The 24,850-nt window shown below is 36.8% G+C and overlaps 1 protein-coding gene across 1 annotated transcript in view; it reads right to left on the bottom strand.

Moving 5' to 3' along the window:
• The window catches only part of LOC148947441 (uncharacterized), a 45,629-nt gene that overhangs the window by 8,832 nt on the left and 11,947 nt on the right, over window positions 1-24,850 (bottom strand). The gene's annotated exons all lie outside the window — the stretch shown is intronic.

Here is a 24,850-nt window from a genome sequence, read left to right as displayed (position 1 = left end):
ACTTTAGCCCTACTCCTTAAAGACTTCTGGAACTTGCTTTCACCAATACTTTGGTAAAGTGAAAGAGGTTTCATACCTGATTATCTCTCTAGTTTCGGATTTACATCTTAAGTGAAGATTAAGAGGACGACTTTGTAGCCAGGACCTTACAACATTGAAGAAAGGCCGAGATTGAAGAAAATAAGGAGATATTGGACTTTCATAGCTGACTCCAGTCTTTCCAGGGGTAAATGGACAATATTTCTCTCGAGTCCGAATATGACATAGCTTAAAATATTAGGAAGCAGACCTCGAACAATAAAACCAGTCGATCCTCTTCCTTTAGATCTTGTTGGTTCTGTCAGCTATTCCAAAGTCAAGTTGGTTCTCTCGAGTCCGAATATGACATAGCTTAAAATATTAGGAAGCAGACCTCGAACAATAAAACCAGTCGATCCTCTTCCTTTAGATCTTGTTGGTTCTGTCAGCTATTCCAAAGTCAAGTTGGTTCTCTCGAGTCCGAATATGACATAGCTTAAGATATTAGGAAGCAGACCTCGAACAATAAAACCAGTCGATCCTCTTCCTTTAGATCTTGTTGGTTCTGTCAGCTATTCCAAAGTCAAGTTGGTTCTCTCGAGTCCGAATATGACATAGCTTAAAATATTAGGAAGCAGACCTCGAACAATAAAACCAGTCGATCTTCTTCCTTTAGATCTTGTTGGTTCTGTCAGCTATTCCAAAGTCAAGTCTACTATTGGAAGCTACATTGGAATGTTACCACAGCTAATTTACGATGGAAAAAAAATGTAAGACTATCTTATACAAGGTCCAGCAATCTGAAATACTTAACGAAGAAGATATTGCGGGTAAACTCTTCGATATTGTTGAAAGTATATCGTCTTCATCAAATATTGTGCTGAAAATGATAAAACTTTTGAAAGATACTTGCGTGCAAGCCCAGCAGACTCAGGTGTTACTACCGTAAGACCCTAGAGTGGAGCACAATCCGGGAAATCGTGCCGAAACCCCTAATAGATAATCAATAGGGCTACCTCATCAACCTAGGGCCTGTTCAACCTTGTGTTCATAGTTATCCGTCTAATACATATACTTCTAGTGTTAGACATGTTACAAAATTTGTCAAAAGTTGGTATGAGGACTATCAACACTGGGAATATTCGATTCAGAAATATGCCGTGTTCTGCCATGTCTGCTGTCTTTTCCCCTCTGGGCCTGGTAGGAATAGAAGTAGTGATGCTCTCATAGTTGGGATTCGTCAGTGAGACAAAATAAAAAGCGAAGGAGCTGGTCGGCAAGGGAACCTACAGAAAAACACTTCTGTTGTCATCACATCGCGCCGCTCTTATTGATTTCATGCAATTTTCGAAGTGCAACCCTTCTGTAGGATATCTGATGGACAGACAGGAGCGCAACATCAAGATTTTGTAGTCCGCTGATGAGGAAAAGATTTGGGGTGTTATATTTGTCCTACTAAACAGCACGAGATACTTAGCCCGGCAACAGCTAGCTTTTAGAAGATATGTCTCAGAGAAAGTAGGGAACTATCTATCAATTCATTCAACTCTTAAGTCAACATTGTCCTGATATCAAAGCTTGGTACGAAATCATAACGATCGTCTCCATAAAGTTACCTACATGACTGGAAGGCCTCAAAATGAGTTAATCTCTTTCCTTGGAGAAGAAGTTAAATATAAAGTAAAAGAAGCTGTTAACAAGTCGCTGTTCTTTCGAATCTTTACTGATACGACGCTGGATGTAAGGCATGCAGGGTGCTAGGTTGTTGGAGCACGATATATTGATGGAGACGGGTTAGCTTAAGATCATATATTATATATAATCGAATTGAAATCAAAGAAAGGCGTGAATTTTGCTAACAATATAGTAGGGCACATTCGAAATGCTAGTCTCAATGAGGATAAGCTGGCTTTTCAGTCGTTTGATTTCGCCTACATGTCAGGACATTTTGAGCCTCATGTGACTAGGATTTTCAAAAGAGAAAACCCATAATTTCGCTGTCTGGCACACTGATAAACAACATCGTGGATTATGCTTGGGAATCTTCAATCCTTGTCAACAGCAGGGTCGGCACACTCCGAGTCCTTTATTCCTTCTTGATTGGAGCCACTAAGCGTTTACCTATTACACACAGGCCATGGAAAAGGTCAAAGGCAACTTCCGGTGAAAACTTTATCAGAGACAAGAAGGTGTTCCAGATACGAGGCTTTATTTGCAGTTTAGAGCACGTACCCAGAATTCACAGAGCTGATTTTGACGATGCTCGATTAGATGCTGAACCGGAAAAGGCTATCCTGTTATTATGCAAAGCATTCTAGATGACGGAGACTGCTCCTTTGACATCGACTAAGAAAGAAAGAATATTTAGAAGGCTGAAGTTGGTGAAAACTGTTCTTAAGTCTACGACGATTGAAAAAAGACTTGGCCACCTGTTGACACTATCCTTCGAAAGGGATTTTTAGGATCAGTGTGACCTGTTTCAAATAGTCAAATGTGCAAAGGAATCAAAACTCGGCTAATGTAACTCTAATTTGGATTTTATACATATTACGCAATCTTTGGATATTACACTGTATTTAGAGGAAATTTTTTTAATTCGGTAAAAATCTGGTAGTGATTCAGAAAAATGTAATAGCCCTCCCTCTATTGAAAAGAGGCTCGGAAAACCCCTGTCTACTACTACTACTACTCCGACTACTACGTCTTTTACAACTACTACTAAGGCTAAGAGTATTAAGGTGAAAATTTGTGGAAATGTCGAGGGGAAAGTTGAATTAAATATAAACATACTATTTGCATATGGGTTATCAAAAGGGTGTATCAGCAATATCTTAAGAACGGCCAATCACATCAAGCTGAAACTTTCAGGGCATCATAGGGGGGGGGGATGTTCAACTGATCAAAAGGTAATATGTGCATATTCCTGCTGCAAGTAGTGCTCGTACTACTACTAATCCTACTATCATTAATATTACTACTACTACTACTATTACTACTGCTACCACTACTACTAGTACTACTGCTAAGACTCCAACTACTAATATTATGACTACAGCTAATGCTATAAAGGTAAAAATTTCAGGGAATGTTGAGGGGAATGAGGAACTAAATTGAAAGAGAGTGTGTGAATGCAGATGTGAAATTGAACAAAAGGTGAAAGAGGAGCTTGCTTAATAATTGCTTGCGTGTTTTTAGTGTTGCTATGCTTTGTTTTGCTTTGTTTTGCTTTGTTTTGCTTTGTTTTGCTTTGTTTTGCTTCTGTGCTTACTATTGTTTTATTTATAGGTGCTTAGGTCATATTAAAGAGTCAAATCAACTTGAACTATAGGAATTCTACGTGGTGTCAGAGGTCGGCAAGTGAACAGCAAGCATGGATGGAGTAGCCCCTCCAGCAATCAACTGGGAATCAGAGAATCTAGATGAAGAATGGTCGAAGTTAGAAGAACATGCAAGACTCATGTTTCTTGGCCCTCTCTCTGGTAAATCAGAGAAGATTCAGTGTGCCTATCTACTCATATGGATTGGCGAAAAGGGAAGAGACATTTTCAAACAATGGGTATTGAAGTGGCGAATGCAGATAAAATTGAGTCTTATTTTCTCAAGTTCCGTGAATATGCTGTTCCGAAAAAGAACAAAGAGTTTGCCAGATATATCTTTCAGAAACGTGATCAACGGGATGGAGAGACACTTGGGAAATACGTAACAGAATTGAAGCTATTAGTCAAGCCATGTGAATACCATGATCCAAAAGAGATGACCAGAGACAAAATCGTCTGTGTTATCAGAAATCCGAGAATACGGAAGAAACTTTTGGCTGAAAGTAAAACTTTAACACTGGAAAGACCAGTAGAAGTTTGTAGAATCTATGAAACGACTCAAGAACAGCTGAAGTCATTCGAAAACTACCCCAGCCAAATCCGTAGTAAAAAAAGAAGTGAATGTTGTATACAGAAAACAACATAAAACAGCAGATGCAAGATCAAGATCATAGGGCACAGAGTGCTACTTCTGTGGAGGAATCTAGGGCCCCAGACACAGCTGTCCTGCAAAAGGTAAAAAATTCTCCAACTACAGAAAATTAAACCATTTTGCCAAAGTATGCTTTAGTAAAGTTGTAAATGCCATCGAGAATGACGAGCGGAGACAAATGTCAAAATTTGCCGAAGACGATGAAATACTGCTATATGCTGTGCAGCAAAGTGAGAGTAAGAATGAGGCATTCATACCACTAAAGATCAACAATCAGACTACTGTAAGCTTCAAAATAGATACTGGGGCTCAGGCAAACATCATACCACAACACTACTTCAATCTCCTTGCTCCAAAGCCAACAATTCCAATAGTCAGAGCATGCAATTATAATTGAACCTTCGGGCAGAAGTATAGGTTTTTCATAGTTGGAGGCAATTCTATTCCCATCAGCATATCCTGCCAGAAAAGTACCAATTGCAATGCGTGAGAAATTCAAGCAAGAGCTGGACAGACTTGAAAGTCTGGGGATCATAGAAAAGGTGGAAGAACCCACAGAGTGAGTCAATTCGATGGTGCTTGTTGAAAAGAAGGATGGAGGCGTGAGGCTTTACATTGATATGGTTGACCTCAATAAGGCCATCAAGCGCCCTCATTACCCGATCCCGACTTTTGAAGATGCCATCGCCGATCTGAGTGGTGCAAATTATTTTTCAAAACTTGGTACCACCTCGGGGTACTGGTCACTTGTGCTTTCAAAAGCAGCTTCAGTGCTCACGCCATTCAACACAATCTACGGGAGATATCGATGGAAGAGATACGCCTTCGGGTTGATATCTGCGCAGAACGAGTTCCAGAGGAAGATGGGAGAGATATTTCAAGGTCTGGAAGGTCTGAAAATACTTGTATATGACCTGCTTATCTATGGAGATACCCGAGAAGAACTTGACAGAAGACTTGCAGCCGTGCTAGAAAGAGCTGAACAGAAGGGTGTGAAATTCAACCAATCAAAGTGCCAGTTTGCAGTCCAGTCAGTATGCTATTTTGGTCACATCATCAGCAATGCAGGCATTAAACCAGACCCTGAGAAACTCTGCCCTTACGAGGGGCCTACCCCAAAGTCAAAGGAGCTCCAGACTCTCTTTGGAATGCTGAACTATCTCTCGAGATATATTTCAAACCTGGCAACCCAGAACCAGCCATTAAGGGACCTGATTAAAGCAGAAAAGTTTGAGTGGAAAGAGCTCCACGCCTCCAGTCTCAACCTGCTCAAAGAGTCCATATTCACCAACTTGGCTTTCTTCGACAGATCTAGCCCAACCCTTGAGCTCAAAGTGGATGCTTCGAGACATGGACTAGGAGCACGAATCTCTTCGAGCAGCAAAGTCTTCGCTTACGCATCAAGTTCGCTGAGCAAATCCGAACAAAAGTAATCGCAGCTGGAGAAAGAACTCTTTGCCATAGTATATGGATACTGCCATTTTCACCACTACATATGCCATTTTCACCACTATGGAAGAAAAGTACAATTCGTCACAGATCATTGACCACTTGAGTCCTTACTAGTAAAACCCCTCCATACAGCCCCACCAAGGACTCAACACCTGATGATATACGTACAGCCTTATGACTTGACTTTCAAGTACCGGGCTGGTACATAAATTCCTGTTGCAGATCCGCTCTCAAGACTTCATCTTCCAGATATTGAAGAAGAATTACATGAAGAGATCAAAATCTTTCTACATTCGTTCATGAAATCCATACCTGCAACGGGCAGCAGACTTAGGGAGATCAAACAGGAGACCGCGACATATCACGAACTACAAGCGCTGCAGACCATCATCTTGGCGGGATGGCCCGAAAACAATAGACAGTGCCCGAGCACTATAATCCAGTACTGGAGTGTTCGCCAAGATCTCTCAACGCACGATAATCTGATCTTCAAAAGCCCGAGAATCGTCATCCCTACTAGTTTACGAGATGACGTCTTGAAGGGACTACACTCCGCTCATTTGGGCACAGAAAAAAACAAGAAAAGAGCCCGAATAATCATTCACTGGCCTGATATCGGAAAAGATATTGAAATGTCTATCCGAAGATGCGACGCCTGCACTCACACTATGTCGAACAATCAAAAAGAGCCAATGATTCCCATGCCGATCCCGTCACTACCATGGCATCACGTTGGTTGTGATTTGTTCGAATGGAATGGGAAGCAGTATGTAATAACGGTCGATTATTACAGCCGCTATTTCGAGTTGGACAACCTAACCTCCACCACCAATTCTCAGGTTGTCACTAAACTCAAAGGTCAGTTTGCTCGCAATGGAATACCAGCCACTCTCACTTCTGATAACGGGCCACAGTTCTGTTCTAGCGAATTCGGACTATTCACAAAAGACTGGGGCGTCGAACATCACCTTACCATCCAACAACAAACGGCTCGTCGAGAAATGCGTGCAAACCTGCGGGAGAATCTTGAACAAGTCTAGGATCAGCGGACAAGATCCATATATCGGTATCCTGGAATATCGCAACATGCCCATTGATGGTATGGCAGCACCAGCTCAGCTGCTCATGAGGCGGCAGTTGCAATCAGTCCTCCTTGTCACACAGAAACATCTAGAGAAGAAAATCGTGCCTGAAGCAAGCTTTCGGACTCAAAGAGAAATGTAGAATACGACGGAAGGAGTACTATGATAAGTCTGCTAAATCCCTGCCCGAAATTCAAGTAGGGTCGAGATTGAGTGTCTAGGCGACACCTAGCAGTCCTTGGAAGAGATGAACCGTTGTTGAAGTTTGCCCCCAGCCACGATCGTATACAGCTGCTACTGAGGACGGATCAACGCTTCGATGTAATAGAGTTAGACTATCCCACAAGAAATCAGACGAATCAATCAATCCAGAACAAGATGACCAAAAACTTAGAAATTACATAACCGTCCGAGGTGGTGCCTGAAGACAACCCTGCTGAATGCCCAGCTTGGCAACCCCCACTGAATACAGTGGAAATAGTGCCACCAACAGTGGCGGAGTGATACAAACAAGATTCGGTAGGACAGTGGCTAAACCCAACAGACTAAACTTATAGAAACAACAGCATGTTCAGAGGAAGGAAGATATAGCATCGTGCTGAGCTTGCTTGCTTAATAATTGCTTACGTGTTTGTAGTGTTGCTTTGCTTCGTTTTACTTCGCTTTGCTTGTGTGCTTATGTTGTTTTAGTAACTGGGTCATTAGCTTGGGTCATATTAAGTTAAAGAGTTAAATCAACTTGAGTTATAGGAATTCTACACGGTGTAATAGTTTTTCTAGTTTGAAACTATCATAAACCACCATCAATAAATGAATGGATCCCAAAACAAACGGAAATTGCAATAGATACCGAAGTCAAGCGGAAAACAAGCAGAATCTAAGAGTGGTAAGGCTGACACCCGCTGTGTCTTCTAAAGACCAGAACATAATTTAAACTTTACTGGAAACAATATTTATTTTGAGCAATGCGCTTTTATTTCTCATATCATAAAAAAGGAAAAAATTACCATCGTAACCAAGATTACTGAAAACTAAATGAATACAGATTGATAGGTTTATATACATACCTCTATTTATTTCTGAATATCTTAATAATTTTTTATTTGTTAAAGATAAATAAGGGAAAGTATTTAAAATGTATTTGTTTCCAATAAAGCGTGGATTATGTCCTAGTCTTCAAGAGGCAGATGGCATGTGAGTGCTAGTTTACTCCTTCTCTTAGTTTCTGCTTGTTTTGAATTTGACTTGGTTATTTTTGTTCTGATATTCATTTATTTATTTATGGTGGCTTATGGTAGTTCTGCGCTAGAAAAATTATTTGGCTATATTTATATTCATCTTAGTAGAAGGCTATCTTATACTCCGGAACGAACCACGTGGTTTATGGTTTTCTCAGTGAGAATGAAAAAACAGGAATTTTCTCACTTGGAAAAACAGGAACTTTGTCACATTTATGTCTGTTTTCATGGATGGTTATGTGTGTTGGTCGATTTATTTGATGTTTTTCATGGTTGTAAACATCAAATTATGGATGTTTTATGGTTTTGTCAGTGAGAATTTGAAAAACAGGAACTTTCTCACATTTATGTCTGTTTTCATGGATGGTTATGTGTGTTGTTCGATTATTTGATGTTTTTCATGTCTGTTTTATGGATGATTTATGTCTGTTCGTTGTCAGTGAGAATGGACATGCTCGACGCGAATGCTATGAGATTGTTTGGCTAACCTAACCTGAGAACTTGATTTACATAATCACTAGGGGAATTATTGGTTCACGAAGGGGGAATTAAGAAACAAACATGGCTTCATTGTTGTTTGGCTAGCCTAACCTGAGAAATTGATTTACATAATCGCTACGGGAAATTACTGATTCACGAAGGGGGAATTAAGAAACACTATGGCTTCTTTAATCTTAGGTCTGTGGGATAAACGTTCTTTAGGTAAGAGAGAAAAATTAATATTCTATTTTTAAATAGGGCTTCATTGATCTATAGTGTCAGGAATTATGAATGACATCACTTGTTATCTTGGAATTATGTGGGAGTCTAAAGAGATAGAAATTCTATTTTTAAATACGGCTTCACTGAGCTTTAAGTCGGAGAGATAAATTGATATTCTAACGAAACCTTAATAGTTTAGCTAGGAACATTTATGAGATGAAGAGATTAACGTAGGAAAGGGTTTCCTAGAAATTTGAAATGTGAAACCACAGAGATGCCAAACAAAAGGAACACGCTGAAATTACTTTTAGGGATTATTTGGGCGAAACGGTTTTATACAGCTTATGGAATTATTTCGGCGAAACAGTTAGAGACATTTTAAAAGATGATTTAAAAGATGGTTTTAGAAGAGGTTTTGAGTGTGGTCGTTATAATACACAAGTTCCATTTGAACAGTGTTGTGAGGTCCTCTACCCCAACCCCAAAGGGTTCCGATCGCCATACCCCAATCCCAAAGGGTTCCAATCCCTCTACCCCAATCCAGAAGGAACCTCCGGTCCCCAAAGACCCCCAAGCCCCCAAAGACCCCCCCCAAACCCCCAAAGGCCATCCCCGGGCCCCCAAAGGCCCATCGAGCTCCCAAAAGACCACCGGGGTCCCAAAGACCTTCACCCGGTCTCCAAATGTCTCCCAGGCTCCCAACTGGCCCTCCAGGACCCCCAAAGGCCCTCCACCGGTCCCCAAAGGTCCCCCAGGCTCCCAAAGGGACCCCCTCCCCTCCCTCCCTCTCCTCCCCCTCCTCACCGTCCCCTCCCCCTCCCCTCCTCCCAATCCCCCTCCCCTCCCCTCCTCCCCTCCCCTCCCCCCTCCTCCCCCCCATTTTTTTAATATTTTTTATGCATTGAGACACAGAAGGGCACCCTCCCCCCGGTCCCCAAAGGTTCACAGGGCTCCCACCCGGCCCCCCCCAGACCCCCAAAGGCCCTCCCCGGGCCCCGTCTTTCGGTGATGTATGTTGTCTGAAACCTATAGTTTGGGATGAGTAGTTTGCTATTTTTGACTTTTCTGAGCTAGGTTTCTTAGCCTTTCATAGGTATGTGCTGTCTGAAACCTATGATTTGGGATGGGTGGTTTGCTATTTTTGACTTTTCTGAGCTGGATTTCTTAGCCTTTCATAGGTCTGTGTTGTCAGAAAATTATGATTTGGGATGTGTAGTTTCCTATTTGGACTTTTCAGAGCTGGATTTCTTAGCCTTTCGTAGGTGTTTGTTGTCTGAAACTTCTAGTTTGGGATGAGTAGTTTGCTATTTCAGACTTTTATGAGCTAGGCTTTCCTAGTATATCGTAGGTGAATGTTGTCAGAAAATAATGATTTGGGATATGTAAATTACTATTTTGAGCTTTTCTGAGCTAGATTTCTTAGTCCCTCATAGGTGCTTGTTGTCTCAAACCTATAGTTTGGGATGAGCAGTTTGCTATTTTTGACTTTTATGAGCTAGGTTTCTTAGTCTTACATAGGTGTTTGTTGTCAGAAACTTATGATTTGGGATATGTAAATTACTATTTTTGACTTTTCTGAGCTAGATTTCTTAGCCTTTCATAGGTGTTTGTTGTCTGAAGCCTATAGTTTGGGATGAGTAGTTTGCTTTTTGGACTTTTCAGAGCTGGATTTCTTAGCCTTTCGTGGGTGTGTGTTGACTGAAACTTATGATTTGGGATATGTAAATTACTATTTCGGGCTTTTCTAAGCTAGATTTCTTAGTCATTCGTTTGTGTGTGTTGTCTGAAACCTATGATTTGGGATTTGTAGTTTTGCTTTTTAGACTTTTCAGAGCTAGGATTCTTAGTCTCTCATAGGTGTTTGTCGTCTGAAACCTATAGTTTGGGATGAGTAGTTTACTATTTCAGGCTTTTCTGAGCTAAGGTTTCTTAGTATTTCGTAGGTGTGTGTTGTCTGAAACTTATGAAGTGAGGTGTCTAATTTTCTATTTCAGGACTGTCTGAGCTAATGTTTAATAGTATTTCGTAGGTGAATGTTGTCTGAAACTTATGATTTGGGATATGTAAATTACTATTTCGGGCTTTTCTAAGTTAGATTTCTTAGTCTTTCGTTGGTGTGCGATGACTGAAACCTGTGATTTGGGATATAATGTTCTTAGTCTTTCGTTGGTGTGTGTTGTCTGAAACCTATGAGTTGGGATTTGTAGTTTGCTTTTTGGACTTTTCAGAGCTAGGATTCATAGTCCCTCATAGGTGTTTGTTGTCTGAAACCTATAGTTTGGGATGAGTAGTTTGCTATTTCAGGCTTTTCTGAGCTAAGGTTTCCTAATATTTCATAGGTGTGTGTTGTCCGAAACTTATAATTTGAGGTGTGTAATTTGCTATTTCATGCTTTTCTGAGCTAAGGTTTCATAGTATTTCGTAGGTGAATATTGTCTGAAACTTATGATTTGGGATATGTAAATTACTATTTTGGGCTTTTCTAAGCTAGATTTCTTAGTCTTTCGTTGATGTGTGTTGTCTGAAACCAATGATTTGGGATGGGTGGGTTGCTATTTTAGACTTTTCTGAGCTGGATTTCTTAGCCTTTCATAGGTATTTGTTGTCTGAAACCTATGATCTGGGATGGTTAATTTGCTACTTTGAGTTTTCTGAGCTAGGTTTCTTAGCCTTTCATAGGTGTGTGCTGACAGAAAACTATGATTTGGGATTTGTAGTTTGCTTTTTAGACTTTTCAGAGCTAGGATTCTTAGTCCCTCATAGGTGTTTGTTGTCTGAAACCTATAGTTTGGGATGAATAGTTTGCTATTTCAAGTTTTTATGAACTAAGGTTTCTTAGTATTTCATAGGTGTGTGTTGTCTGAAACTTGTGATTTTGGGTATGCAATTTGCTATTTCCGACTTTTCATAACCAGATTTCTTAGTCTTTCGTAGGTGTGTGGTGTCTGAAACCTATGATTTGGGATGTGTGGGTTGCTATTTTTTGACGTTTCTGAGCTGGATTTCTTAGCCTTTCGTAGGTGTGTGTTGACTGAAACCTATGATTTGGGAATGAATGGTTTGCTATTTTTGACTTTTCTGAGCTAGATTTCTTAGCATTTCATAGGTGTGTGCTTTCAGAAAATTATGAATTGGGAGGTGTAGTTTTCCACTTAAGTTCTTTATTTCACAAGGAAATAAAGAACTTTAAAGTTCAATTCTAAATTTTTCGGTGGAAGATAGAAAAAGTAATACCATACTTGTGAATATTTTCTCGAAGAGATGAAAAAATTAAAATACTGTTCCAAATTTTTCACAGAAGATAAAAAAGTTCAAGTTCTCTTCGGAATTTTACCAATGAACATAATTCAATTCTAATTTCTCCAGAGAAAACAAAAATCTTCCACTTCAGTTCTTTATTTCACAAAGACATAAAGAAATTTAGAGTTCAATTATAAATTTTTCGGTGGAAGATAGAAAAAGTAATACCATACTTGTGAATATTTTCCCGGAAGATAAAAAATTCTAGTTCAATTTAAAGTTTTCTCAACGAAGTCAAGGAAAGTTCAAGTTCTCTTCTGAATTTTCTCAATGAAAAAGAAATTAGTCATTGATCATTTCTATTTTTCCAAATAATATAAAAATTTTCCACTTTAGTTCAGATCGGTCTCGAAAAGATGAAAAATTTAAAATACTGTTCCAAATTTTTCACAGAAGATAAAAAAGTTCAAGTTCTCTTCGGAATTTTACCAAAGAACATAATTCAATTCTAATTTTTCCAGAGAAAACAAAAATCTTCCACTTCAGTTCCTTATTTCACAAACACATAAAGAAATTTAGAGTTCATTTCGACATTTTTCGGTGGAGGATAGAAAAAGTAATGCCATACTTGTGAATATTTTCACGGAAGATAAAAAGTTCTAGTTCAATTTTAAATTTTCTCAACGAAGTGAAGAAAAGTTGAAGTTCTCTACTGAATTTTATCAAAGAACACAGTTCAATTCTAATTTGTCCAGAGAAAAAAAAAATCTTCCATTTAAGTTCTTTATTTCACAAAGACATAAAGAAATTTAAAGTTCAATTCTAAATTTTTCAGTGGAAGATAGAAAAAGTAATACCATACTTGTGAATATTGTCCTGGAAGATAAAAAGTTCTAGTTCAATTCAAAATTCTCTCAACGAGGTGAAGAAGAATTCAAGTTCTCTTCTGAATTTTACCAAAGAACACAATTCAATTCTAATTTCACCAGAGAAAATAAAAATCTTCCACTAAGTTCTTTATTTCACAAAGACATAAAGAAATTTAAAGTTCAATTCTAAATTTTTTGGTGGAAGATAGAAAAAGTAATACCATACTTTTGAATTTTTTCTCGAAGAGATTAAAAATTTAAAATACTGTTCCAAAGTTTTCACAGAAGATAAAAAAGTTCAAGTTCTCTTTGGAATTTTACCAAAGAACATAATTCAATTCTAATTTCTCCAGTGAAAACAAAAATCTTCCACTTCAGTTCTTTATTTCACAAAGACATAAACAAATTTAGAGTTCAATTCTAAAATTTTCGGTGGAAGATAGAAAAAGTAATACCATACTTATGAATATTTTCCCAGAAGATTAAAAGTTCTTGTTCAATTTAAAATTTTCTCAACGAAGTGAAGAAAAATTCAAGTTCTCTTCTGAATTTTACTAAAGAACACAATTCAATTCTAATTTCACCAGAGAAAATCAAAATCTTCCACTTAAGTTCTTTATTTCACAAAGACATAAAGAAATTTAAAGTTCAATTCTAAATTTTTCGGTGGAAACAAGAAAAAGTAATACCCTACTTGTGAATATTTTCCCTCGGGACGAAAAGTTCTAGTTCAATTTAGAATTTTCTCAATGAAGTGAAGAAAATTTCAAATTCTCTTCTGAATTTTACCAAAGAACACAATTCAATTCTAATTTCACCAGAGAAAATAAAAATATTCCACTTCAGTTCTATATTTCACAAAGACACAAATAAATTTAAAGTTAAATTCTAAATTTTTAGGCTGAAGATAGAAAAAGTAATACCATACCTGTGAATATTTTCTCGAAGAGATGAAAAATTTAAAATAATGTTCCAAATTTTTCACAGAAGATAAAAAAGTTCAAGTTCTCTTCGGAATTTTACCAAAGAACACAATTCAATTCTAATTTCACCAGAGAAAATGAAAATCTTCCACTTAAGTTCTTTATTTTACAAGTACATAAAGAAATTTAAAGTTCAATTCTAAATTTTTCGGTGGAAGGTAGAAAAAGTAATACTATACTTGTGAATATTTTCCCGGAAGATAAAAAGTTCTAGTTCTATTTACAATTTTCTCAACGAAGTGAAGAAAAGTTCAAGTTCTATTCTGAATTTTACTAAAGAACACAATTCAATTCTAATTTCACCAGAGAAAATAAAAATCTTCAACTTAAGTTCTTTATTTCACAAGGACATACTTAAATTTAAAGTTCAATTCTAAATTTTTCGGTGGAGGATAGAAAAGTAATAACATACTTGTGATTATTTTCATGGACGAAAAAAGTTCTAGTTCAATTTAAAATTTACTCAACGAAGTGACCAAAAGTTCAAGTTCTCTTCTGAACTTTACCGAAGAACACACTTCAATTCTAATTTCTCCAGAGAAAATAAAAATCTTTCACTTCAGTTTTAAGTTCCACAATGAAATAAAGAAATTTAAAGTTCTATTCTAAATTTTCAGATGGAAGAAAGAAATAGTAATACTCGGATTTTGATCATTATCCATGAAGATCAAAATTTTCACTTTATTTATAATTTTTCTTAAATTCAGTTCTGATTTTCCTCAAAGAAATGAACAATTTAAAGTTCTGTTCCAAATTTTTCATAGAAGATAGAAAAATTTATACATTAATTGTGAATATTCAACATAAAGATAGGAAACTCCACTTTACTTCAGAGCTTTATCGAAGAAGTGCAAAATGTTCAAGTTCTCTTTTGAATTTTCTTAAAGAAGAGAAAAAAGTTAGCTCAATTCTGAATTTTACCAATGAAAATGAAAAAACCTTCCACTTCAGTTCATAATATCTCAAAGACATAAAAAATTCAAAGTTTAGTTCTAAATTTTTCTGTAGAAGATAGGAAAAGTTATACTATGATTGTGATTATTTTCCAGTGAAGATAAAAAGTTTCACTTTAATTCTAATTTTCTTAAATTCGGTTCCGATTTTTTTCAAATAGATGAAAAATTTAAAGTTCTGTTCCAAATTTTTCATAGAAGATAGAAAAAGTTATACATTGATTTTGAATCTTCGACACGAAGATGAGATGCATCACTTTAATTCTGAGTTTTCTCGAAGAAGTGAAAAATGTTCATGTTCTCTTCTAAATTTTCTTAAAGAAGATAAAAAAATTAGCTCAATTCTGATTTTGACAAATGAAAATGAAAAAAGCTTCTACTTCAGTTCTTACTTTCTCAATGATATAAGAAATTCAAAATTCTCTTCTAATTTTTCCAAAAAAATAAAAAAGTTCTACATCAGCTATGGTTTTTTCTCAAAGAGATGAAAAATCTTAAGTTCTCTTCTAATTTTAAATTAAATTTTAGCTCCTTTGTCTTATGGATTTACCCCTCAAATTTTTAAATTAAAAAAATGAGTGACTCGTTCTATTATTAAAGACAATCGTTCAAACTCGTTCATTTAACCTCCAAAACAATAGGTTAGGTTAGGTATAAATAAATATTAATAAATAAATAGAAACATTTCTACATGTTTAAGTTAGGTTAGGTTAACTTATCATGAGCGCTCATGATAAGTTAACCTAACCTTTTCTGGCGAGTATGGCCAGGTCAGGTTAGGCTAGATTAAGTTAGATTAGGTTAGGTTAAGTTAGTTTAGGTTAGCCTACGTACGCTTCACTTAGGTTAGCTTAGGTTAGGTGAGAGACAGGCAAAAAGTTAGGTGTATGATTAGGTTAGGTTAGATTAAGTTAGGTTAGGGTAAGTTAGGTTTGGGGTGGTTAGGCGTAGTACGCGGGCGGACGTAGGCTATCCTAGCCTAACCTAACTCTAACCTAACTTAATCTAACCTAACCTAATCATAGCACCTTAAATTTTTGCCTGTCTCTCACCTAACCTAAGCTAACCTGAAGTGAAGCGTTATTTCATTTTCATTGGTAAACTTAGAATTGAGCTAACTTTTTTCACTTCTTTAAGAAAATTCAGAAGTGAACTTCTGAAATTCTAAATTTTTCAGTGGAAGATAGAATTAAGTAATACCATACTTATGAGTATTCATGATAAAAGTTAACCTAGTTCAATCTAACTTAAACATGTGAAGAAAAATTGTTTCTATTTATTTAAAGAATATAATAATTTAATTTATACCATAAACTAAACTTATTGTTTTTCACGGAGATATAGATAAATCTGAGTTTAATTCGATTGTCTTCAGTGAAGATAGAAAGAGTACATACTTGTGATATTTTCTCGAAGAATGAAAAATTTGAAGTACTGTTCCAAATTTCTCACTGAAGACAAAGAAGTTAAAGTTCTACTTTAAAATTTAGAAAAGAACTATTAAATTTTTCATTTCTCTAGAGAAAATAACCAGAACTGCACTGTCGGAACTTTACTTTTTCATTTTCTATCTCCCACCGAAAAATTTAGAATTGAACTTTGAATTTCTTATGTCTTTGTGAAATTAAGAACTGAAGTGGAAGCTTTTTCATTTTCATCTGGAGAAATTAGAATTGAAGCTAACTTTTTTATCTTCTTGTAAGAAAATTCAGAAGAGAACTTGAACATTTTGCACTTCTTCGAGAAAACTTCAGAATTAAAGTGATGCATTCTCTATCTTCGTGTCGAAGAATTCAAAATCAATGTATAACTTCTTTCTATCTTCTATGAAAAAAATTATGGAACATGAACTTTAAATTTTTCATCTCTTTGCTAAAAATCAGGAGAACTGAACTTTTTACTCTGAGAAAATTAAATTAAAGTGAAACTTTTATCTTCACTGGAAAATAATCACAATCATAGTATAACTTTTCCTATCTTCTACAGAAAAATTTAGAACTGAACTTTAAATTTCTTTATGTCTTTGAGATATTATGAACTGAAGTGGAAGGTTTTTTCATTTTCATTGGTAAAATTAGAATTGTAACTTTTCTCTTCTTTAAGAAAATTCAGAAGAGAACTTGAACATTTTGCACTTCTTCGAGAAAGCTCTGAATTAAAGTGGAGTTCCTTATCTTCATGTTGAATATTCACAATCAATGTATAACTTTTCTATCTTCTATGCAAAATTTGGAACAGAACTTTAAATTTTTCCTTTCTTTGAGAAAATCAGAACTAAATTTAAGAAAAATTATAAATAAAGTGAACTTTTGATCTTCGATGGAAAATAATTCACAAGTCATGGTATTACTTTTTCTATCTTCCACCGAAAAATTTAGAATTGAACTTTAAATTTCTTTATGTCATTGTGAAACTAAAGAACGTAAGTGGAAGATTTTTATGTTCTCTGGCGAAATTAGAATTTAATTGTGTTCTTTGGTAAAATTCAGAAGAGAACTTGAATTCTTCTTCACTTCATTGAGAAATTTTTTAATTGAACTAGAACATTCTATCTTCAGGGAAAATATTCACAAGTATGGTATTATTTTTTCTATCTTCCACTGAAAAATTTAGAATTGAAACTTAAATTTCTTTATGTCTTTGTGAAATAAAGAACTTAAATGGAAGATTTTATTTTCTCTGGACAAATTAGAATTGAACTGTGTTCTTTGATAAAATTCAGTAGAGAACTTGAACTTTTCTTCACTTCGTTGAGAAAATTTAAAATTGAACTAGAACTTTTTATCTTCCGTGAAAATATTCACAAGTATGGCATTACTTTTTCTATCTTCCACCGAAAAATTTCGAAATGGACTCTAAATTTCTTTATGTGTTTGTGAAATAAAAAACTTAAGTGGAAGATTTTTGTTTTCTCTGGAAAAATTAGAATTGAATTGTGTTCTTTGGTAAAATTCCGAAGAGAACTTGAACTTTTTTATCTTCTGTGAAAAATTTGGAACAGTATTTTAAATTTTTCATCTCTTCGAGACAGATCTGAACTAAAGTGGAAAATTTTTATATTATTTGGAAAAATAGAAATGATCAATGACTAATTTCTTTTTCATTGAGAAAATTCAGAAGAGAACTTGAACTTTCCTTGACTTCGTTGAGAAAACTTTAAATTGAACTAGAACTTTTTATCTTCCGGGAAAATATTCACAAGTATGGTATTACTTTTTCTATCTTCCACCGAAAAATTTAGAATTGAACTCTAAATTTCTTTATGTCTTTGTGAAATAAAGAACTGAAGTGGAAGATTTTTGTTTTCTCTGGAGAAATTAGAATTGAATTATGTTCATTGGTAAAATTCCGAAGAGAACTTGAACTTTTTTATCTTCTGTGAAAAATTTGGAACAGTATTTTAAATTTTTCATCTCTTCGAGAAAATATTCACAAGTATGGTATTACTTTTTCTATCTTCCACCGAAAACTTTAGAATTGAGCTTTAAATTTCTTTAAGTCTTTGTGAAATAAAGAACTTAAGTGGAAAACTACACCTTCCAAATCATAATTTTCTGAAAGCACACACCTATGAAATGCTAAGAAATATAGCTCAGAAAAGTCAAAATAGCAAACCATTCATTCCCAAATCATAGGTTTTCAGACAACACACACCTACGAAAGGCTAAGAAATCCAGCTCAGAAAAGTCAAAAAATAGCAACCCACACATCCCAAATCATAGGTTTCAGACACCACACACTTACGAAAGACTAAGAAATCTGGTTATGAAAAGTCGGAAATAGCAAAGTTCATACCCCAAATCACAAGTTTCAGACAACACACACCTATGAAATACTAAGAAACATTAGCTCATAAAAGCTTTAAATAGAAAACTATTCATCCCAAACTATAGGTTTCAGACAACAAACACCTCTGAGGGACTAAGAATCCTAGCTCTGAAAAGTCTAAAAAGCAAACTACAAATCCCAAATCATAGTTTTCTGTCAGCACACACCTATGAAAGGCTAAGAAACCTAGCTCAGAAAAGTCAAAGTAGCAAATTAACCATCCCAAATCATAGGTTTCAGACAACACATACGTATGAAAGGCTAAGAAATCCAGCTCAGAAAAGTCTAAAATAGCAACCCACCCATCCCAAATCATTGGTTTCAGACAACACACATCAACAAAAGACTATGAAATCTAGCTTAGAAAAGCCCGAAATAGTAATTTACATATCCCAAATCATAAGTTTCAGACAACATTCACCTACGAAATACTATGAAACCTTAGCTCAGAAAAGCCTGAAATAGCAAATTACACACCTCAAATCATAAGTTTCAGACAACACACACCTACGACATACTATGAAACCTTAGCTCAGAAAAGCCTGAAATAGCACACTACTCATCCCAAACTATAGGTTTCAGACAACAAACACCTAGGAGGGACTATGAATCCTAGCTCTGAAAAGTCCAAAAAGCAAACAACAAATCCCAAATCATAGGTTTCAGACAACACACACCAACGAAAGACTAAGAACCGGATATCCCAAATCAAAGGTGTCAGGCAACACACACCAACGAAAGACTAAGAAATCTAACTCAGAAAAGCCCGAAATAGTAATTTACATATCCCAAATCATAAGTTTCAGACAACATTCACCTACGAAATACTATGAAACCTTAGCTCAGAAAGGCCTGAAATAGCAAATTAGACACCTCAAGTCATAAGTTTCAGACAACACACACCTACAAAATACTAAGAAACCTTAGCTCAGAAAAGCCTGAAATAGCAAACTACTCATCCCAAACTATAGGTTTCAGACGACAAACTCTTATGAGGGACTAAGAATCCTAGCTCTGAAAAGTCCAAAAAGCAAAACTACAAATCCCAAATCATAGGTTTCAGACAACACACACAAACGAATTACTAAGAAATCTAGCTTAGAAAAGCCCGAAATAGTAATTTACACATCCCAAATCATAAGTTTCAGTCAACACACACCCACGAAAGGCTAAGAAATCCAGCTCTGAATAGTCCAAAAGCAAACTACTCATCCCAAACTATAGGCTTCAGACAGCAAACACCTACGAAAGGCTAAGAAATCTAGCTCATAAAAGTCAAAAATAGTAATTTACATATCCCAACTCATAATTGTCTGACAACACACACCTATGAAAGGCTAAGAAACCTAGCTCTGAAAAGTCAAAATAGCAAACAACTCCTCCCAAACAAGAACTTTGAGACAAGAAACACCTATGAAAGGCTAAGAAATCTAGCTCAGGCAAGTCCGATATAGTAATTTATATATCCCAAATCATAATTTTCTGACAACAGTCACCTATGATATACCAGGAAAGCCTAGCTCATAAAAGTCGGAAATAGCAAACTACTCATCCCAAACTAGAAGTTTCAGACAACAAACACTTACGAAAGGCTAAGAAATCCAGCTCTGAAAAGTCCAAATAGCAAACTACACATCCCAAATCATAATTTTCTGACAGCACAGACCTATGAAAGGCTAAGAAATCCAGCTCAGAAAAGTCAAAAATAGCAAACCACCCATCCCAAATCATAGGTTTCAGAATACACATACCTATGAAAGGCTAAGAAACCTAGCTCAGAAAAGTCAAAAATAGCAAACTACTCATCCCAAACTATAGGTTTCAGACAACATACATCAACGAAAGACGGGGCCCGGGGAGGGCCTTTGGGGGTCTGGGGGGGCCGGGTGGGAGCCCTGGGAACCTTTGGGGACCGGGGGGAGGGTGCCCTTCTGTGTCTCAATGCATAAAAAATATTAAAAAAATGGGGAGGGGAGGGGAGGGGGAGGGGAGGGGAGGGGGATTGGGAGGAGGGGGAGGGGAGGGGAGGGGACGCTGAGGAGGGGGAGGAGAGGGATGGAGAGGGAGGGGAAGGGGTCCCTTTGGGAGCCTGGGGGACCTTTGGGGACCGGTGGAGGGCCTTTGGGGGTCCTGGAGGGCCAGTTGGGAGCCTGGGGGACATTTGGAGACCGGGTGAAGGCCTTTGGGACCCCGGTGGTCTTTTGGGAGCTCGATGGGCCTTTGGGGGCCCGGGGATGGCCTTTGGGGGTTTGGGGGGGTCTTTGGGGGCTCGGGGGTCTTTGGGGACCGGGGGTTCCTTCTGGATTGGGGTAGAGGGATTGGAACCCTTTGGGATTGGGGTATGGCGATCGGAACCCTTTGGGGTTGGGGTAGAGGACCTCACAACACTGTTCAAATGGAACTTGTGTATTATAACGACCACACTCAAAACCTCTTCTAAAACCATCTTTTAAATCATCTTTTAAAATGTCTCTAACTGTTTCGCCGAAATAATTCCATAAGCTGTCTAAAACCGTTTCGCCCAAATAATCCCTAAAAGTAATTTCAGCGTGTTCCTTTTGTTTGGTATCTCTGTGCTTTCACATTTCAAATTTCTAGGAAACCCTTTCCTACGTTAATCTCTTCATCTCATAAATTTTCCTAGCTAAACTATTAAGGTTTCGTTAGAATATCAATTTATCTCTCCGACTTAAAGCTCAGTGAGGCCGTATTTAAAAATAGAATTTCTATCTCTTTAGACTCCCACATTATTCCAAGATAACAAGTGATGTCATTTATAATTCCTGACACTAAAGATCAATGAAGCCCTGTTTCAAAATAGAATATTAATTTTTCTCTCTGACCTAAAGAACGTTTATCCCTCAGACCTAAGATTAAAGAAGCCATAGTGTTTCTTAATTTCCCCTTCGTGAATCAATAATTTCCCCTAGCGATTATGTAAATCAATTTCTCAGGTTAGACTAGCCAAACAACAATGAAGCCATGTTTGTTTCTTAATTCCCCCTTCGTGAACCAATAATTCCCCTAGCGATTATGTAAATCAAGTTCTCAGGTTAGGTTATCCAAACAATCTCATAGCATTCGCGTCGAACATGTCCATTCTCACTGACAACGAACAGACATAAATCATCCATAAAACAGACATGAAAAACATCAAATAAATCGAACAACACACATAACCATCCATGAAAACAGACATAAATGTGAGAAAGTTCCTGTTTTTCAAATTCTCACTGACAAAAACCATAAAACATCCATAATTTGATGTTGACAACCATGAAAAACATCAAATAAATCGATCAACACACATAACCATCCATGAAAACAGACATAAATGTGACAAAGTTCCTGTTTTTCCAAGTGAGAAAATTCCTGTTTTTTCATTCTCACTGAGAAAACCATAAACCACGTGGTTCGTTCCGGAGTATAAGATAGCCTTCTACTCATCTTTTGTTTAATTTGACACAAGCATTCACATAGTGCGTTTTTATTTAGTTCATCATCCCCCTCAATATTCCCTGAAATTATCACCTTCATACCATTAACTGTAGTAGCAGCTAATAGTATGAATAATAGCAGTATTAGTACTAATTGCATTAGCACTACTATCGTTAGTAGTATGCATATATTGCCGTTTGATCAGTTGAATATTCCCCCTATGATGCCCTGGAAGTTTCAGATTGAAACGATAGGCCGCCCCTAAAATATCGCTGATACACCCTTTTGACAATTTGTATGCCCATAACATGTTTTGATTTAATTCAATTTTCCCCTCGACATATCCGCAAATTTTCACCTTAATACTCTTAGCCTTAGTAGTAGTTGTAAAAGACGTAGATGTTGGATTAGTAATAGTAGTAGCCAGGGGTGTCCTGAGCCTCTTTCCAATGTTTGGGGGGGGGGAGGTCTATTAGAACTTACCGAATCATTACCAGATTTTCTCCGAAAAAAAAAAAAAATGACCTTCTAATACACTGTAATATTTAAAGATCGCATAATATGCATAAAATGATAATTAGAGAGGGATTAGCTAAGTTTTCATTCCTTTCCGGGTTTCATTGATCCGAAAAATCCCTTTCACAGGAGAGTCTCAGCAAATGGTCGAGTCGTTTTTCATTCATCGTAGACCTAAGAGCAGTTTTAACCAACTTGAGCTTTCTAAAAAATTTCGGTACAATCCCATTATATGGGCCATTTTAAAAAGTCAAGTTTGGATAATGCTAATGAAATAAGATAAAATAGGATGAATATATAATAGTTTAGAAACAAATTTGGGCTATGTATTTGTAAATTAGGGGGGGGGGTTGGGGGTAAAGCATTGCATATACTAAATACGTAACCTAACCTAGGTACGTTTCCCCCTAAACCCCAAAAAACCACAGTTTAATATCGTATACGCAATGAAAACCTTGCTATCATTGCCTGCTCTACAACAGTTAAGCCGTCACAAAACGGGTTTTATCATTGCCAGTCTATAGTGATTAAGCCGAGAGGCCCATGTAATAAAATTGTAATACCAAATTTTCTTTATTCCTGTTCTTTTTTTTTAAATTAATAAACAGAAGGTACTAATTGAAGTCACGCCAAAATTTCTTAATTCAACTGAAGTGACGGATTTTCCCACCCCTGCCTTAAAACTGTAGAATAACGCGATGATTATGCTAATGCTCAATTTTAATATTTCAAAGGTTATGTGCAATGAATGACGACTGCTTGCTACTGAATTTTGTAACAACATACGTAAGAAAATAATAATAATTACTGGGGGAAAGGCTGGAAAAGAGCAATCTGTAGCCATTACTGTACCTAGTTCAGGATACCATAGGCTACGGTACATAATATTTACCTAGGTTAGGATACCATCTATCCCCGTTTCTACCAGCCTGGACGTTAAAATCATCTAATAAAAGGCCATATCTCTTCTTGGGGCACTATCTATTTATTCCTGTAACTGTAAGTAAAAGTTATCTGACTCAGTACTATCTCCATCAGTCAGTTCTTCAGGGGCGTATACTACTACGAATGATACCCTGCATTTAGTAGTCACAAAATACGCGACTAGTATTCTGTTATTAGTACCTTCCCAATCTAAACAGGATTTGGAAGCTTCCTTATTCATCACGAGCCTTACTCCCGGCCTCTGCACCCCCTCCTTCCTATCTGAGTAAATAAGTTCTATATCAGCTAATTTCATGTTTCCTACCTCAAGGATAGGAGTTTCTGAAATTCTCTATAAGTACAGTTCGAAGCGTCTGAATTCGCCAGTCAAAATCTTCCTGCAATATTTGTCTTCAATGTCATAACAATCCCAGTTGCAAGTTTCATATTCTTTTAGTAATTGAAATTATTATGACCTCAGGAAAAGTAATGGTCCAACTGCCAGTGCAGGACGGGGACTAATGTATTTTTTAACTCTACAAAAAGCCCTTAATCCAGCTTAGAACCGTACAATAAGAAGTCCTTGCGACCTCTAGGGAATGGAGGCTTTGTGCAGTCCTGGACCCATTTTGGTCACGACATGGTTTTCCACAGTTGGCGATGCTCTTCTATCAACAATATTCTAAATCGTGCAGAGAGAATCTCAAGCGTATTACCTTCTACTCATTATATATTCATGCCTAAAAATATAAATGTTACAATGGGGGGGGGGGGGTGCAACGCACAATGGGTTCCCCCTAAAGTTTTTCCGTCCCCCAAAAGCAAGCCAAAACAAACGAAACCCAGAGAAACTTTCAATTAATCAGTGCCCAGCGCAAATGCTATGTCGTTTACTAGGCTATAATTTCTTCGAGGGCACCAACCTTTAAAGTCACCCTGCAGCGCTGTTAGCAGTCGGATTTTTAATACGAAAACTCCTGAAAGGTCCACTATGATGCAACTATCAAGCCACGCAAGCAGGATTTCCCTGTCGGAGATGAAGACGGAGAAAGGAACTTACGACGAAGTAGAGACCCCCAAACGATCTGAAAACAATAGGCAGTTCCAACCTCGTATACCCAGCCTATCCTCGTTAGGAAAATAAATGTTTGTAAATAAGCCATGAAACGGAGCCAATACATTAACTACTGACTCAGGACTTCACCCAAAACCCCGATTATATCACCGCAGGGGAGGTAATTACATATGAGGCAATGTTGGTCAGGTAGCTTGAAAATACCTATTTTCTCCGTGATCGCTCAGGTAAGAGCATTCCATTCCATTTTTCCATTATTGCTTATTTACACTGGTATCTTATAAACACCGAGCTTCAACTTGTTTTGATCACAGCATTGTATAGCTCTAACAACAAAATTCTAGTTTTTATGTAATTACTGAAACTAACCAATACCATAACTTACCTTTGTGAAAGATAAAAGACAATTCTAAAATCGCCCATAATTTTGCTTTATCAACAAGTACCACTATTTTGTGTCAAGGGGACAGCCATCGACGAATCTGCACTGTCACAATTTTGCACATAAGTTCTACCAATTGGGCTAAAACAAAAATTGGAATAGGCTAAGGACGCTAAAAAAA

Source organism: Artemia sp. Qi Xiang Cuo, chromosome 10 (genome assembly GCF_049724085.1).
Source record: "Artemia sp. Qi Xiang Cuo chromosome 10, ASM4972408v1, whole genome shotgun sequence".
Classification (NCBI taxonomy): Eukaryota; Metazoa; Arthropoda; class Branchiopoda; order Anostraca; family Artemiidae; genus Artemia; species Artemia sp. Qi Xiang Cuo.
The sequence above is the reverse complement of the archived record's forward strand: the minus strand, read 5'-3'. Positions and strand labels throughout refer to the sequence as shown.